This window comes from Misgurnus anguillicaudatus, chromosome 13 (assembly GCF_027580225.2).
Source record: "Misgurnus anguillicaudatus chromosome 13, ASM2758022v2, whole genome shotgun sequence".
NCBI lineage: Eukaryota > Metazoa > Chordata > Actinopteri > Cypriniformes > Cobitidae > Misgurnus > Misgurnus anguillicaudatus.
Genome location: NC_073349.2, coordinates 4,196,191 through 4,212,489, shown reverse-complemented (window position 1 = coordinate 4,212,489; position 16,299 = coordinate 4,196,191). Strand labels below are relative to the sequence as shown.

Here is a 16,299-nt window from a genome sequence, read left to right as displayed (position 1 = left end):
CTATTTAGAGAAGTTAGAGATAGCGGGACTGGATACCGACCCTTACCTTCTTCCTCCTTTAATTTTCACGGACCTCATTAAACGCTGAGTCTGCCCGACTTCAGCCTGCATGATTTGTACCACTATGTGGTAAACGGGATATCCCCATACACTGGTGCTGATCTTAAGGCTTTTAAAAGTCTGCAGAGCTGCCAACTTCTGAGTTCAGCTTGGAGTGAGATTTTTTTTTTTTGGGGGGGGGGTTGTGGTAATATTTTTTTATGGTTAAGTCCTAACCATTTGACAATTGATAATAGTGTGGATTTTAGCTATTTCTGTGTTAAATAGTTGGAAAAGACTGCGTTAAAATGGTTCACAATACAAATCGAATCATATTTTAGAAATGAAATTGAAATAAAAGCTTTTACTGAGTTTAAATGCCTGAGATTAGAGTCTTTTATACACTTCTATTATGCTTTCCTTCTGATAAAAGTGCCAAAAAAGTTCAGTTACTGAACTTGTACTGCTTGCAAACATGCACACGCGAGTGATGGTTGATTAAAATTGCTGTTTTCTGAAGGTATCTGCGTGCGTGGAATCCGGTGTTGTGCACCTGGCAGGTCTCTGCTTTTCATCCAGACCTTGACGCTTTGTGTGTTCGACTGGTGCGGAGCTGACTGATCGGCTTATGACATGAGTAACGAGAGAGCAAAGGTAAAGGCGGACCCTTTTGTAACATTTCGACTTGCTCTCGTGGTACTCTGATGTCCTCGCTGCCGAACTTCCTGCGCAGCGCCACATAAAGTGAAATGCTCTTTGACTCTTTGCAGCAAAGTACCAGCAACATGAGAAGTGGTGGCATGCAAAAGACAGTTAAGGTACGCTAAAATATAAAAGTGTCAGTACTGCGAGCACTGGTTTAGCTACTTACATCGTGAAAATGTATGTCTGGCGTAAGAGCGTGAGAATGGGGTCAATTGCGTGGGTCTCGGTGAATGCGTGAGAGTTGGCAGCTATGATTTATGGTGTCACTGCAGCATTAAACAATAACATTCATGTAAAAATAATGTATTTATGCCACTTTTCTGTAATGGTAAGTGCATCATGGCAACACGAAATAACCATTTTATGACCCTAACGAACACAAACACGTACTTGTTCGGCTTGCCGTCCGTCTACAACATAGCACTTCCGCCGTCCGTCATGGCGTCCATAATTCACGCGAGTAGAGCGTGACGTCACGTGCAAGGGGTCTATTGTGAACAAAAAGAATGTAATATAGATGACCAATACAATTCAGACATCATTTAGAAGCCGATCTGGATTAATAAAAAACATATAATGAATTTAATATCGAACAAACAGAAATTTAATGGTATACTCACAAAGATGTGGCGACTGGCGACGTTTGTAAATTGATGATAAACATCGCGATGATGTGCGAACGAGATTTGGGTCACGGCAGGGGCGTAGCCACGGGTGTTCGGGAGCCACCTACAGGGGCACACCTAAAATGGATGCAGAATATTTATTTATACATTATTGTGGCATACACAATAGAGGAGGCTTGATACTTGAAGCCAAAGTTAGAGCAGCCAGGGGATGAAGCTGCTCCAAACAAGTGTACCTTCATCCTATACACAGAGGGCTTGGAATCTAGATAACCTTCGTCCCACCAGAGAAACCGTAGAAAGTCTTGATGTTCCTTTGCAACATGGAATTGGTGGAACATCCTTTCCACATCACACATTATGGCTATTGGACCCTTCCTGAACCGACACAACACTCCAACTAATGTGTTAGTCAGGTCTGGACCAGTCAAAAGGTGATCATTCAGAGAAGTGTTATGAAAACGTGCTGAACAATCGAAAACCACACAGATTTTCCCTGGTTTGTGGGGATGGTAGACTCCGTGGTGTGGAATATACCATGCTGGTTGGTTCTGAAGTTCATCGATTGGCACCTTCTCTGCGTCTCCTCTGGTTATTATTTCATTCATGAAGGACACATAATCATCATGATACTGTTTGACTTTCCTCAGCCGGCGCTCTAATGAGTTGAGCCTATGAACTGCACATTGCTTGTTATCTGGTAGACTAGGTTTGTCTGTCTTGAAAGGAAGTGGAAGTTCATAGTGGCCATTTTCCTTTTGTCTTATACTTTCTTTCACCTTAGACAGAAAGAGAATGTCTTCTTGAGAAATGGAGTTGTCGTCCGTACAATGATCTGTGAAATCAGATTCAAGAGCCTTGATTATGTCTGTTGGAATAATTTCCTTAACATGAATTCTACACACAAAGTGTACTTCTCTCTTCAGTTTGACGGAGGGCTCAATGTCAGGCACTACTTGTCGCACCAAAGTTCTGTGGCTGATTCCTGATACATCACCGTAATCATTTGCTGTGAAAGAGCAACCGACTATGCTCCAGCCGAGATCAGTTTGTTGTGTATACGGTTGATTTTCTTCTCCAAACACAATCTCTTTGGGAAGAAGGGCTTGCTGGCAGTTATAGCCGATCAGAAGGCCTACCTCGCAATCCAACAGCGGTGGAATCTTATCTGCTAATTGCTCCAGATGAGGCCACTTAAGAGCAGTTTCTGAAGTTGGGATATGCAACCTATTTGCTGGAATGAACTCTCGTGTGAAGACCGATGGCAATGGAATCCTTTTCTCAGAGTTATAACCTCTCACCTGTAGATTTTTTAGTTTCTGACAAGCTATGACTGTTGACTTGGCTGACATTGTAGACAACTTTAAATTGACGTACTCCTTGCTTGTATTCAGAATTTGGGCAACTTCGTCCAGAATAAAGGTTGTGTCACTTTGCGTATCTAAGAGTGTATAGACTAGAACCTCTTGATCTGGCTGGTTTGTGGATGAAACCCAGACTGGTATGATCGTAGATGTATGTGTGTCTATGCCCTTTTGCTTTACTGCATTGGTAACTGCAGTTATTTCACTGTTGTCTGTTCTGTCCTTTGAATGATCATCTCTTTTTAAAGTGGTAGAACTTTGTGATTCCTTGAACTTGTCATCATGTAAACATGTAGGATGTCTCTTTTTACATCTTTCACATGTGCCTCGGTTTTCACATCCTTTTGAGTGATGACCAGCTTGCAAACACCCAAAGCAAAGCCTTTCTGTGCGCACAAACTTGACACGATCTTGAAGTGTCTTTTCACCAAATTTCCTACACTTGGCCAAATCATGTTCTGCTCTTTTACAAAAGTGACGTAGAGAAGTACTGCTTTGTGTTGTGTTTGTCTGCAGTATATTTGCTTGAATGGGCTGGTTTTGTAGATATTTTGGTTTCCCACTTTCTACACTCTTAAGCGCCTGTATGGAAGATATAGGATCGCATGCAAGATCTGCTTCATTTGACAGGAAGTTTACAAACTCCTTGAATTGTGGGTAACCTGAATTTGATTGTCTTGCTTCCATTACTTTACGATTCCATCAGGACGCTAACCAATCTGGCAGTTTTAACAGGATTTTTTGATTCTCATTGCAGTCATTGAGAACTTCCAATGTCTTAAGGTGGGGCATTGCAGCTTCACAGCTCTTAAGGAAGTCTGCAAACTCTCTTAGTTCACAGCCATCTTTAGCATTTATCTTTGGCCATCCATGTAGCTTGTCTCTGAATGACTTTCCAATTATGAATGGGTCTCCAAATCGTTGTTCCAAAAGCTGCCACGCAGAGTCATATGCTGCTTCAGTTCCTAGCAGAAAGAATCCTTCCACAGTTTTCTTTGCAGCTCCACCCAAGTACTAAGTTCTAAGATAGTACAATTTTTCATTCTTTGGAATATTTTTTCTGTCAATCAATGTTTCAAAAGACAGTTGCCAGTCTTTGAATTTCAAAGGGTCTCCATTAAATAATGCAGGCTCTGGCGTTGGAAGACGATTGGCGCTCATAGCTTCTGCTAATGCATTAACCAGATCAAAGTTATGTGATTGTGGCGTGGGTGCTAAATCTGGTTGAGCTTGTGATGACCACCCCTTATGCAACAAAAATATACTGCAGTATATTGGAAAATATCATGTAATATATTAGGCAATATATTCCCATATATCGGATTTAATATTTATATTTCCCAATATATTGTAATATATGCATAGAAAATATAATGTAATATATTAGGCAGTATATTCCAATATATAGGATTTAATATGTATATTTTCCATTATATTGCAGTATATAAATAGACCATACATGTATATATTGATACAAAATATATTGTAACCAAGACCAAAAAGGACACTATGTTTTTCCATGTAAAACAACCCCAAAACAGAAAAAGTTGGGACACTGTAGAAATTGTGAGTAAAAAAGGAATGGAATAATTTACAAATCTCATAAACTTATATTTTATTCACATTAGAATATAGATAACATATCAAATGTTGAAAGTAAGATATTTTGAAATGTCATGCCAAATATTGGCTCATTTTGGATTTCATGAGAGCTACACATTACAAAGGGGTTTGGACAGGTGGCAGTGAGAGGCCGGAGATGTTGAATGTACATATAAGGAATAGCTTAAGGACTAATGCTAAGGAATAGTAATTTTGTCCCATTCTTGTCTAAAACAGGCTTCTAGTTGCTCAACTGTCTTATGTCTTCTTTGACGCATCTTCCTCTTTATAATGCACCAAATGTTTTCTGTGGGTGAAAGCTCTGGACTGCAGGCTGGCCATTTCAGTACTCAGATCCTTCTTCTATGCAGTCTTGATGTTGTAATTGATGCAGTATGTGGTCTGGCATTGTCTTGTTGGAAAATGCAAGGTCTTCCCTGAAAGAGACGAGATCTGAATGGGATCATATGTATCTAGAACTTGGATAAACTTTTCTGCATTGATGGTGCCTTTCCAGATGTGTAAGCTGCCCATGACACACGCATTCATACAGCCCCAAACCATCAGAGATGCAGGCTTCTGAAAAGAACGCTAATAACAACTTGGGTTGTCATTGTCCTCTTTAGTCCGGATGAAATGGCATCCCAGTTTTTCAAAAATAACTTCAAATTTTGATTCGTCTGACCACAGAACAGTTTTCCACTTTGCCAAAGTCCATTTTAAATGAGCCTTGCCCAGGGAAAATGCCTGTGCTTCTGGATCATGTTAAGATATGGCTTCTTTTTTGACCTACAGAGTTTTAGCTGGCAACAGCTAATGACACGGTGGATTGTGTTCACTGACAATGTTTTCTGGAAGTATTCCAGAGCCCATGTTGTGATTTCCATTACAGTAGCATTCCTGTATGTGATGCAGTGCTGTCTTAGGGCCCGAAGATCACGTTGCAATCATGTTGCAAATTGACCTAATAAGTTGCAAATTGGTCTTTCAACTGTTCCTTATATGTACATTTAAATTTTCTGGCCTCTTATTGCTACCTGTCCCAACTTTTTTTGGAATGTGCAGCTCCCATGAAATCCAAAATGAGCCAACACCTGGCATGACATCCCAAAATATCTCACTTTCAACATCTGACATGCCATCCATATACCACTGTGAACAAAATATAAGTCCATGAGATTTGCAAATTATTCCATTCCTCCTCCACTCACAATCTCCACCGCGTCCCAACTTTTTCTGCTTTGGGGTTGTAGTTTGTCTTTATATGATTTAATATACTGCAATATATGCAGGGGCGTCGGTAGATCCCTTTTACTGGGGCACATGCCCCAGTGTAAATCTTTTGTGTCCCGGTGTAAATCTCAAGTTTAAATTTGAGCAGTTAACTAGTGTATTCCTATACAAAGATAATCGCGGCAAAAACGGATGTATATGCAATGTAATTACCCAATTTACGCTTGCAAAAGCGACGAAGCAGTCGCATTGACTCGTGCACAAACGTATCCATGACCACGCACGTCTTTGCGTTCATCTGCACACAACCGCATTCAAAAGGTGACGCCACGCGAGTGACTTAGCTTATGAAAACAGACTTGTCTGTAGAATTGCATTGTTGCTGAGACAGCTGTAAGATGTTCTTAAGATTATTCACTGTGCTATTTTAAGGCATCATGAATATGAACTAAAATGCACTTTAAACATACACTTGTATTAAACTTGAACACAACTTTTATACAAAGATGGGTTCAAGTTTACTACAAGTGGTACCTAAATAAATTTTTTAAATACATTTTTAGCACATTTTAGTTCATATTTAGTTCATTAGTGTCTAAATATTTCCTATTGTTCAGTGAAGTACACTTAGATGATCTTAAGAACATCTTAAGAAGTACTAAGGATGAATTTTTAGTATATTAAGTACAAAATTCGTATGTGAAAATAAAGCACTTTAAATACACTATGGAATATTAAATAACCTGGGTTAACACATGAGTCAGTTTTGGTGAACTGTTACTTTAAAACTCTACACACAAATCCTTACATTTCTCAGTGCTTACATCATCTGGTCATATGGAAAGCACTAGCATTCAATACTGTTCACTCAAGTCAGCACAGCTTAGGCTCAATTAGCAAACAATTACCAAGGTGAAAACACTAAAAGTCAAAATTGAACACACATCAATCAGATCCTTCAATAGATAGATAAAGGGCCTGAATCTGTTCACTGAGCTTTGGAACAATAGATCCACAGAGAAATGAAGGAATAGGTTGAGGAGGAGAAAGAGGAGGATGGAAAGGACGTGGTGAAGGAGGAGAAAGAGGACATGGTGAAGGAGGAGGGAGAGGACATGATGAAGAAATAGGTCGAGGAGGAGGAGGCAGAAGAGGAGGGAAAGAAGGAGGACGTGGTGAAGGAGGAGGGAGAGGACATGATGAAGAAATGGGTCGAGGAGGAGGAAGAGGAGGAGGGAGAGGAAGAGGAGGAGGCAGAAGAGTAGGGAAAGAAGGAGGACGTGGTGAAGGAGGAGGAAGATGACATGGTAAAGGAGGAGGGAGAGGACATGATGAAGAAATAGGTCTAGGAGGAGGAGGGAGAGGAATAGGATGAGGGAGAGGAGGAGGGAAAGGAGGAGGACATGACGAAGGAGGAAGAGGACTTAGTGAAGGAGTAGGAAGAGGAGGAGGATGTGGTGAAGGAGGAGGAGGGAGACGAAGGGCAAGGTGACAAGCAGTCTCAGATGAAATTCAAGCCACTTTAGTTGACCATGTCCTGGTCCATGATTATGAGGGAGGCGGAGAAACGAGTAAAGCCTAATTTGAGTCGCTTCACTGTTGCCTCCATCTTCAGAGCCTTCAGGGAAGAAAACAGATAGATTTACTTACAGTAAGACTGTTCTGTACAGTAACTTTAGTGTGCATACACTGTTGGACTATCCTACTGGAATAAAGAAATGCATCAAATTGCCTTCCATACAGATCAACATATCAGTAGATGAATGCAAGGGGTGGATCAGGCAAGAGGATTTTACCCTTGATTTTTGGCTAGAACCAATACAGTCTGTGATGTGGATGAGATTCTCTGGCCTGACCCAGAACTAAGATGGGATGTTGAGGCGAAATAATAAAAAAACATTACAGTTGTGCTGTGTATAGCACATTAATGAATAAAAAAATTTATTAGCAAATGCATACATTGATTGTGTCTTTTTGGTCATGTGAAAAGGTTTTTGAGGGGGAGAACCACAAGCAACTTACCAGTTTTGGATATATTGTTTTGAATTGATTGCACCAGTGTGTAATACTATGTTGTAGTGTGTGTGTTTTTAAAAGCTTGTGTGTGTTGTCTGAGGGAAAAGTTTGGTATTTCAGTAAGAGTGAATGGTTTTGAGTGTAGAGCTTCATTTTGACCTGAAAATATGATGTTTGGAGTATTGTGTGAAACTTTATGGAATTGTCTTTACTGTTTTGAGAATATGAGGCATAGTTTCAAGAATTGTGTAAAAATGTTAGGTATAATGAAGATGTAGATTTTGCAGTAATTGTTGAACTGTAGAATAGTGGGTTAAGCAAAGGACATTGTATAGAAGTGTTGCACACTTCTTGCACACAGCAGGCTTTCAAAAAAAAGTCAGCAAAAAATGGGGGGCCTGTGCCCCAGTAGAGCTTTATATCTAGCAATGCCCATGAATATATGCATGTGCTATGTATGTATGTATGTATGTATGTATGTATGTATGTATGTATGTATGTATGTATGTATGATTTAAAGGAACAGTATAGGATTGTGGCCAAAACTGGTACTGCAATCACAAAACCTGTGGCTAAAACTGGTACTTCAATCACACAACTGGTGGCCAATACACAACATGACAACATAAACATCAGTTGAGGGCTGCAACTCCACTTTTTAAATGAAAATATCCTGGCCGGACTACTGTTGTCAGTGATATAAGTATTTGAAATGAAAATGATTTCTTAATGCCTAGTGACATATCAAGGCCATTTTATGATTAATTGATATAAATTTCTTACATACTGTTCCTTTAACAATTTATACTTTCCAAATAAACAACTGCACCATATGCATGCATGTGCATGGGATATAGCCTAAAGAAAATATTGAAGACAAAAATCTGCATTACACAAATAACTGTTTTATTGAAACCGCAGAGACCTTCCTTTCATTTTCTACGTTTGTCAGTACTCTACTCAGCACCGACTGCTTCAAACACAATGCGTGCCAAAGGCGATGGAGCATAATCCCTTGAGTAGGAAGCTGAGATTTAGGCGCGAGGAGAGGACAGGACACGTAAGAGACACTAGCAACAAGGAGGCTGATAGGTCCTGACCTATAGTCCTAACTCATACTCCTAATCAGTAGGTGGCGGTACTGCACCTAAAAGTTGTTTGCTAACCACCAGTAAAACTCAGGAAGGAGACTGATCGTTGGCATGCTCTCAACCCAGGAAAAACTTCAAGCTTTACAAGGTACATAGTTTTCAGATGTGGTGCTTTCCAGTTTTGATTGCATCTCTTCCAGGAGAGATTTTTGTGAACCAGAGAGGAAGGAGTGAGAAGGGAGAGAGTAATCATTGTTGTTTTGTTCCACAGATGCTGTTTAAAACCAGTTTCCACGGCCAAAGCTGATGTTAGAAAATCCATCAACAGTAGAATATGCAAGCTAAGACACCAGGTGAAGTGCAAAAGCATGGGTATATATTAAGTCATTTAAATCAGTGAAGAGCCAAGATGGACTCCCAATCAGGATAAAGGCCTGTTCTTTTGGCAATTTATTTTTTTGCTTTTCCATGTTGCCAAAGCTCCTTGAAAGTTTGTTTATTATTTATTTATCTATTTTTGTCTGTGCATTTTGTTTATATTGTATTTTTAACCGTATAACGGCACTGCTGAAGTTTGAAATAAATAGACCTTGGTAATTTAAATTGCTTTAATTTATATTTTGTATATTTTCTGTTTAATGTCACTCTTTTAACATGCAATTTATGTAAATGTAATGCAAGACATTTATGTAATGTAAAGCAAATCACATTGTCTGACCATGTGCAAAACCTCTTGTGGTTGTAATAGGTCTATTTAGCTCTCTACCTCAAATTGGTTTTAGTATGTGTGCCTGATTAAAAAATAAAGGTGGCTTTTGATAGATTATCCATTAGTCTGTGTTAATATGTGGTATAAATGTGTGTACATATTTTTATGTATATATTTCTATATAATTTTACATGTTATTTAAAATACATTCTACCATATAGTAAACATGCATGTGCCACTATATCTGTACATATATTGTTAATACATTTTTGCATATCAATCGAAATACAATATGGCGGATATTTATGAATATAATATTGCATATATTTTGAGATATATATAAACACATATATTATATTCACGTACAACATATTAAAAGCGACAATTATTTATATTTATCAATATACTCCAATAAATTACATATATATAGAATATATATATCAACATATTACTCATGTATTTTACAATATACTGCAATATATTGCATACATTTAGAATATATGTATCAACATATTACTCCATATATTGCCAATATATTCTTCAATATATTACATACATTTAGAATATATGTATCAACATATTACCCCATATATTGCCAATATATACTGCAATATATTACATACATTTAGAATATATGTATCAACATATTACTCCATATATTACCAATATATACTGCAATATATAACATACATTTAGAATATATGTATCAATATATTACATACATTTAGAATATATGTATGAACATATTACTCCATATATTGCCAATATATTCTGTAATATATTACATACATTTAGAATATATGTATCAATATATTACATACATTAAGAATATATGTATCAACATATTACATACATTTAGAATATATTTATCAACATATTACTCCATATATTGCCAATATATTCTGTAATATATTACATACATTTAGAATATATGTATCAATATATTACATACATTTAGAATATATGTATCAATATATTACATACATTTAGAATATATGTATCAATATATTACATACATTTAGAATATATTTATCAACATATTACTCCATATATTGCCAATATATTCTGTAATATATTACATACATTTAGAATATATGTATCAATATATTACATACATTTAGAATATATGTATCAATATATTACATACATTTAGAATATATGTATCAATATATTACATACATTTAGAATATATTTATCAACATATTACTCCATATATTGCCAATATATTCTGTAATATATTACATACATTTAGAATATATGTATCAATATATTACATACATTTAGAATATATGTATCAATATATTACATACATTTAGAATATATGTATCAATATATTACATACATTTAGAATATATTTATCAACATATTACTCCATATATTGCCAATATATTCTGTAATATATTACATACATTTAGAATATATGTATCAATATATTACATACATTTAGAATATATGTATCAATATATTACATACATTTAGAATATATGTATCAATATATTACATACATTTAGAATATATTTATCAACATATTACTCCATATATTGCCAATATATTCTGTAATATATTACATACATTTAGAATATATGTATCAATATATTACATACATTAAGAATATATGTATCAACATATTACTCCATATATTGGCAATATATACTGCAATATATTACATACATTTAGAATATATGTATCAACATATTACTCCATATATTACCAATATATACTGCAATATATTACATACATTTAGAATATATGTATCAATATATTACATACATTTAGAATATATGTATCAATATATTACATACATTTAGAATATATGTATCAACATATTACTCCATATATTGGCAATATATACTGCAATATATTACATACATTTAAAATATATGTATCAACATATTACTCCATATATTACCAATATATACTGCAATATATTACATACATTTAGAATATATGTATCAATATATCACTTACCTATATATATAATATATTCTTATATAATATATCATGATATATATTACTATGTAAATTTCACAATATATGAAGACACATTAAATATATTGTCATGTAATATATTGAGAAATATATTTTTGTTGCATAAGGGACTGCAGAGTTTGAACTGGCTGGGATCGAGGAATAAATGGAGGACTTGAGGCATTGAGGGTTTGAGTGGTGATTGGCAGAGACTGAGGATGGACGTAGTGATTTGGGACGTTAGGAACTTGAAGTTCTACTACTGTGTCAACATTATGTAGGGAATCAACTGGCTCGAGATGTGTTTCAACTTGATCATATACCTTTACTCGAGCTCTTGCAGCATTCAACTTCTTAATCTCTTCTAAACGCTCAAGCTTTCTGCGTTTATCTTCCATTGCTTGTTGTCTAGCTAGGTCCTCAGCTTCAAATCGTGCCAAACATTGCTTGTTTTCAACTTCTAGCTGCTGAAGTTCTGCTATTTCCCTTTCTTGTTCCTCCAATACAGCCAAAACTTCCTGAGACGCGGCAGCTTCAGCCACGGCCTCATTTCTTTTCACTGAGTGGAAACTAGAGTGAGCTGAACTACATTTTGAATGCTGAGAAGATGATCTTGATACAGAGCTTGTGGAGGCTAAGACTGAGCCGACATCAGGCCAAGGTTCATCCTCTTCACCAAACGCATGTCCTTCGATGTGTCTTTGTGCTCTTCTAATAATGAATTCTGAGAAAGATACACATGTGTCAACCAGGGACGTCACTAGGATTGGAAGACAGGGGGGGCTCAGCCCACAGAGTATTTGTAACTTGTGTTTGCTAAATTTTTGCACTCACATCTGAGCTACAATTATGTCAACAACCAGTCAAGAAACCAAGATGTTAACAAGTAAAACATTACAGACATATCCTCCTCTTCCATTTCTACTCTGTTAAATAAAAGTTACTGTAATGTTAGCTTTTAGACACATCAAAGCTGCATGGGGGAATTTAGGCCAGACTTTGCTCCTGATTAGTTATTCTATAAGCAATGACTTAAATGCTATCTGTATGCTTTTGTAACTGTATGATAAAGTAATAGCATACTATATCTAATTTCTATATTAAGTTGTCCACACACAGAATGCTATGGTGGATAGGTTCAATCAGATTGCAATTTTGTTTGACTTGCATACAGTTTAACCCAGAACTAAAGTTTTAAAGTCATAGTGATATTTGACAACACACAGGTTTGAGCATTTCTCAATTAAAGATGATTTAATCTGCAAAATGAATACAATGTATAATATAAATCAACAACAAAAAGGCAGTATTTTACCAGGTAAGCTATTGATGTGGATCCTTCTTAAAGTGGCTACTGTATAAATACAATAACCTGATGGCGGAAGGAATAAAAGATTTGGAGTAATGATTACTGTATAATATGTACTGTATGACTGCTTTCATTTTTGTTTCACATGTGTATCTGTGGAGAGTGTGGGCATTTACTCATCTTTAGCCTACTTTTAGGTAACATCTACGTATTTAATATTTAATTTATCACATTTTATGATTAAAATAGTCTCAGGCCTAGTTAGAATATAGCTAGCATATTAAATATAATGAAAAAAAATGTAGTGTATGCTATGCATAGTGCCTAGACCTGCCAACAAATGCTTATTTTTATAAGAAATTCAAGAAAAGAAAAGAAAAACAATCCTTAGACCTATAGACCATTACTGACCTCAATCACACCGGCTCCCTCAGAATCAACTGGCCTGCCAATCTCCTGCAGCTGCTTCTCTTTCTCTCTCCTAAAATATTTTCTAATATCCATCTCATCTGCTCAATGAATTGAAGGATACAACAGTATTGCATTAACAGGGACCCTGATGACATTTAGTTTTCAGTGACAACAACATTCTATGGGGATTGATACTGTTGAATATGCCTCTTTTAGAAATATTTTATTTTAGAGATATTTTATTTTAAAGATTATTAGCCCTATATTGTTGGCAAAGAATAAAGAGTTGTGATTAGATTGCTAAGTTAACAATTTCTTGTATTTTGCTTGTGCAAGACTAAAGTTTTTCATGACATAGCAAATCAAAATATTCCCATTCCTTTACCTCAAGAAAACGTAGCTAAAGGTAAGCAGCCAGCAGGTAATTAAAAACAACTTACAATTTCACTCCTCCGTATCACGACACTTACCAATCTTTATTTCACCATTAGCGTGCGTACTAGCGTGTGTATTAGTGATGGGCAGTCCGGCTCTCTTCATTGATTCGGCTCTTTCGGTTCAAGCGCTGGCTCTACATTTTAGTGATGGCAGTCCGGCTCTTTTCATAGATTCGGCTCTTCTGGCTCGGCTCCCTTAGAAGAGCCGGCTTCCCTGCCTGCGTCTGAAGATTCGGCTCTGCTCGTTCGCTACAAAGAATCAGCTCTTAGAGCCGCTCGTTCGCAAAACGACCCATCACTACAGGCAACCGGAAGCGATCGCCGTTTTCCGGTTTGGTCACTTGACGTTCGACATTTATCTAGCGTATTCTGTCCGACTTGTCAGATGTTTTTTTGTAGCTGGATATATAACATTTGTTGAGTCTAAATATTAATGAGGAAACGGTTTTTGATAAATCAAATTTTACTGTTCTTATAATCATTTAGGGGGCTTAGGAACATTTTGGGGTAGCTTCAGCCCCCCTAAAATAGGCCTAAGGACGTCCCTCTGCGCCGTAAATCTGTTTCGGGAGTTTGCACTTGACGCAACTCTTCATAAACAGCTTTCACTTCAGCACAGGTGCCTTTTATGTTCTCAATCAGCTCATTTAATTCTTCTTGGGAGGCTTCGTCAGACAGTATTTCCTTGCTTATTCTCGCATGACACTTCCATTTCTCATAGATGATTCTGTAGCGCCTTTGTACAGACTTTATCCTTTCTTCTTGAAGTTCCTTTCCCTTTTCAGTTAGGGTTCGAGTTCTTTCACTTCTTCGCAGCTTTTCTGCTTCTGTAGATACAGGGTTTGTGACTGCAGGCTGAGCAGGTAATTTGTTGTGGCAAGTCTCAGTGCTTTTGTTGGACATTTTGAAGTAACTTATGTATAAGGCTATGGAATGTATGTAGCCACTAAGATTGAATTATGTTTGCAAATGTGTGTGTAAATGTAAGCTAAAGCTTAAAAATAATTTTCTTAACACAGACTTAAGTATGCTATTCAACCTTGTCAGAGTACTTAGACTAGCATAAAGCTTAAATTGACTTCAGTCTTAAAATAAGAAATGAAATATTGTAAATAACCTTGCACAATATACACAATGCAATGCCTAAAGCTTAAACACAAACAACTCAAAATACTTCAACATTCCAAATGAACTGAATTGCTTGCTTGTTTTGCGAATCAGAACACTTTTACATCAATAAATTCACATAAATTGTTCTTTGGCTTATCTTAAACCTTTGACAAAAATAGTTACGATACCCCTTTAACTTTAAAACATGTAAACGAGAACCAGCATACTAAATTGTCATATTTTTCCAGCGTTAGAACAGTACACAAAGGGTTAATAGACTGCAGTCCTTATTGCAACAACCTTTTAAGTCCAAATAGCTTCTCACACCACTTTCACTTGATGCTTAAGGCAGAGCGCTTAATGACTTAGCTGGAAATGTTGCACGTTTAATACAGTCCATTCGCCATTGCTTGCAATCGCTATGCCTTCAAAGTGTTATCGTTCTTGCTTATCTGATACGCTGGATCCTCGTTTATAGCCGTTTCCCGCGACGGTCTCGTTGTCTCTCCTACCCGTGTTGAGCAGGCGAGTTCTCACTGTAGCTCTTTCAACAACACCACAGACACAGGTCGTTCTTTAAACGGGCGTTTATTCTTGAAAACTTGTAGCGTTCACGCCGTGAGAACTGCAAATGAGTATTTTATCAATACATCAGCATATGATCACACAGTTCTCTCATAATAAACTTAACAAACACATTGAATATGTTACAAATACCTCGTTGGCTGCTTGGTTGCGAAAGAGGTCTTATAGTCCTTAAAGCTGCATGATCTTCTTGTAGATCTTTTACAATATAATAAACTTTAAAGTAGTGATGCACCGAAATGAAAATTCTTGGCCGAAACCGAAAAAAGAAAACCAAGCCCGGATAACCGAAACCGAAACACTGAAATAAATTATTATGCCAATTATTAGTACAATTGCATTTATGGCTATCACTGTGTGCTAACTTTACTAGGGGTGTGTGACGGATAAAAAAACTCACAGTTCGGATCACATTACAGTTTTTGAGGCACAGATCAGATTATTTTTCGGATCAGCAAAAAGCAGGTGGGAAAAATCTAATAAACAATAAAGAAATTGCAAACATTTATAAAAGAGAACAAAGTTGTACATTAATAAGGTCTGAAATTAGCATTAGGTACAGAAATCAAATTAAATTAATCATAACACAATAAATTAAATATAGTATTATTTTTTAGAGCTCTTTGTCTCTTTGTCAGGTGGTTTGATCAACATTAATGACACAGACTTGAGTAGGGTCATCTGTCTGTATTCTATACAGACATAAACAAATGTTTTTATTAGAAAAAGAATACTGTGGAGAGAATTTTTTTTATATGTGCCCTGTCAATAACAGAGAGAAATTATGTTTGCTTGTTTTTTTTTAAACGCGTCTCTATTCAAATTATTACTCTAGTGCAGCACTGATTTGGAGACATTTACAGTACATTAAAACATTAGGATAGGTGAAGAAAAGAAACCGATCCTCCATTGCAAACACAGTTTAGAACAAACAAGAAGACAACAAAGAACAGGAAACAAACAGTATGGTAACAAACATGCTCCACAGCTTTCTGTTTATGGATGAAATAAAATTAAAGAAGAAAAATGATAGTATGTGTGCAAATGCTGTCTATTTCCTTCGTATAATTGTTTGTAGTGGAGTGTCCTGTCTA

The 16,299-nt window shown here is 36.4% G+C and overlaps 1 long non-coding RNA gene across 1 annotated transcript; it reads right to left on the bottom strand.

Moving 5' to 3' along the window:
- Positions 1-487: 487 nt before the first annotated feature.
- Positions 488-15,431, bottom strand: LOC141369374 (uncharacterized). The gene is made up of 3 exons (XR_012373042.1): positions 15,338-15,431; positions 1,365-1,487; positions 488-1,232 (listed from the first exon to the last, which is right to left on the bottom strand). It is a non-coding gene; the product is annotated as an uncharacterized lncRNA (long non-coding RNA).
- Between the last annotated feature and the right edge of the window lie 868 nt (positions 15,432-16,299).